Genomic DNA, 3,118 nt, shown 5'->3' with positions numbered 1-3,118 from the left:
AAACTCAAAGGCTTAATTAAATGAAATCTTTCTTGTTTCTGTTTCCTAGTGTTTCTGATTATGACCCTACTTCTCTGACACGGAGAAACCTCAAGTAACAAAATACAGCGTCTTTGCTTTGAAAGTAATTGGATGCTTCTAATGGATCTTTACAAACAAGGGCATCACCAGGTGCCTTTCCCTAGATTCTTCTGTTTAATGGAGGAAGAGTTTTCCATCTCACAAAGCATGGAATGATCAAAATTGATCTGGAGAATTTCGAGGCCAAAATGAAAAGGTCTGGCAAAAACTCTTTCTGTCAGGTCCTATGTGCCTTTTTCATTTTATTTAATTTTTTGTTTGTTTGTTTAAAGACCACTAGTTTACACTCTCTTATCTTCATTTCAGGAACAAGTAATGTAAAATACATTATAATTATTTGAATTTCAATCCACACTTTTAAGGAAAGAACAGGCTTTATGAAATTGACTTATTACTCCTCCCCTTGTCTCTCAAAAATGAGAGATAAGTCATTTAGCCATATTTGATAAATCTATATTGTCATAATGAGTAACTTAAAAGTCATCATGACCAGGAGCTCGAGAGAAAACTAGAAGTATCTTCTCTCTACACTTACTTTAACCTTTAGATCTTTCAGTGCATCAAGTGCTCAAGAATACTATTGAAGAGCAGAATATAATTATGATTGTTATTCTTGTTTTTCATCTTGAACTTCATCTGGAATTAACTCAAACCAAAAATAGAGGGCACAACTGTGATGAATTTCTGCTTAATTCAGTCTGAATCTGTGAGGTAGGAAATTTCACTTTTAAACCACCAATTTTTTAAGCCAGATAAAATCTTGACCATTCCTTCTTCTGGTAACAGAATTTAGGATTACAATCATGAAGTTGTTATTTGTAATCGGATTGCACTCATCTTATTAGCATGAGCATTTTTTCGAAGGAAATCAGAGCAAGCTTATTCAGGATTCAAGAATATTCTGAGGACAAGTTGAGACAACAGCCTCCTCATGCATTGAGCAGAGCCAGGTTCCTTGGACTCCCAATTCATAATCAGCCATTGTTAAATTAGTTGCTCCAAATACTTGAATTATTTAAAAAAATCCACTTTATGAGACAGAGAGTTTCAACACATAAATTCTGGATTTAGGATAACAATTAAAATGTAAACAAAAATAAAAAAGGCAAAAAATAACTCTTAGCTCAGTTATATATTCTCAGTTATCACCTTCCCTTAAGCCATTTTTCAGTAGACAAAATGATCTATTCCAGACCTTATTAGGTTCTACAGCTGATAGGCAACAAAAATAAATAGTGAATGAAATTTATCAAATGAAACACAATTTAATACCTCTTCATGATTACATTAGATGGAGTGGCTAGAGTATAAGATAAGAACATTAACTAGATGTCTTAGTTTCTATGGGCTAAGACCTTGCTCCTCCAAAAAGATTAGAATCAGAGGATAGGGTGTGGCAGGTTTGTTCTTTCCTTAAACCACATGGGTCTTATGGAAAGAGTTCAGGTTTGGAGTGTTCAAGGCACGTTCCTGCACTTGCTGAGACAGCTCACACTCTGATAACCTCAGGCATGCTACTGAAATAGCTCTGTATCTGCAAAGTGGAAGTTTGGGCATATCTCTCTATCATTCATAAAGAATAGATTTGTGTTGACCTTTTATGAGAGCAGAAGTATGTACACTCATGGAATTCCTTCTCCTAAGCATCATGTCTCTGACATATGGTCTTAAAAGGCATATTATTCTATGAACATCACAGGAATCACTTATTTATAAAGTAAAACCCTTCCTATTATAAATGTGGTAAAAGAGCAGCATCAATCACCACTTTCTCTTCCTAATCTAGAAAAAAAAAGGAAAACATTCTCCATATTCCATGTCTAGTCTGAGGCTTGTCCTTAACACTGTTTTGATTGTTCATCAACTTGATTTACTCACCATCTCTGCTCCCAGGAGAGTTCCTCAATTCTGCATTTCATCTAATGGGCTTTAGTCTTTTTTGCCTTCCAGTATGCGATGTGAGATATATTATCCAACCCTGACCATGCAGAGATGCTGAGACATGATCCCAAACTCACTAAAGACTTTACATGTGTACCTGGCAGTTTAGATCATTAGCATGACTACACTTGTAAATGTTCCTACAGGTCTAAAAATAAATTCTCTCTTTCTTTGGGTGTGATTCAACTAATGCACCACACAAGGAAGAAACATTAGTCCAAAACAGGGAGTGGAGAGATGGCTCATCCTTTTGAGTATTTGAATCCCAGACGGTCTAAGGGGCAATTAACAATCTTCTTTCTATTCAGGTCTAAGTGAAACCCATTGCTCCCTGCTGGCTGCTGGCACGGCTGCATGTAAACAAATATGGGGAGGTGGGAGGGGGAGTTATTTATTCATCCACATATGGGGACAGCAAGGATATGTAAAAAGGAGATGCAATTGTTGTAGGAGATAGTATTGCTCAACTGTTGTTGTTTCCTTACCTCAAGTGCAAGGCTGCTCCAAAATGAAGGAAAGGAGATTTTGGGAGTCCTGGAAAATATGTTCTGTCAAATAATAGTCAATGCTTAGAGAACAAAATTAATAAAAAAAAAAGAAAGTTATTGACGTACAAGAATCAGTGTCTATAATAGCTGATAATACTATTCTTCCTCAAAAGTTTTGTAGTTCAGATCAGTCCCTTGAGAAGGATTTCACATAATTTAGGGGAGGAGGAAAATTATCACAAATAAGTCCTAGTGTCCTGTGGGTGAGGGTTAAAGTTAGGGCAACTCAGAGTTCAGTATTGGGTTCTGTTAGGTTCAATTTTAAGTGTGTCAAGGATTTCAAAAGAAAGTAAACACAAAACTTCATGGTGATGGTGCAAATAATCCGTTCTGAGATTCACATGGATTGTAGGAAGATCATGGACCCCATTTCCATTCTACCTTAGATTTCACCTACAGATGAGTAAATCTTCCATTAAGTCGAGTCTCAAGTGTAGAAGAAGGATTTCTCGTTTTTGATGTCACACTTTCACTAATGTACTTTAAAGGCTCTTTATTGATAACTGTCTTTGTTCTCTTAATGTAGCTATAAAAATTGATAATATAAG

The sequence above is a fragment of the Rattus norvegicus genome, chromosome Y (assembly GCF_036323735.1).
Source record: "Rattus norvegicus strain BN/NHsdMcwi chromosome Y, GRCr8, whole genome shotgun sequence".
In the NCBI taxonomy this organism is placed as follows: Eukaryota; Metazoa; Chordata; class Mammalia; order Rodentia; family Muridae; genus Rattus; species Rattus norvegicus.
Note: the sequence above shows the minus strand (reverse complement) of the source record.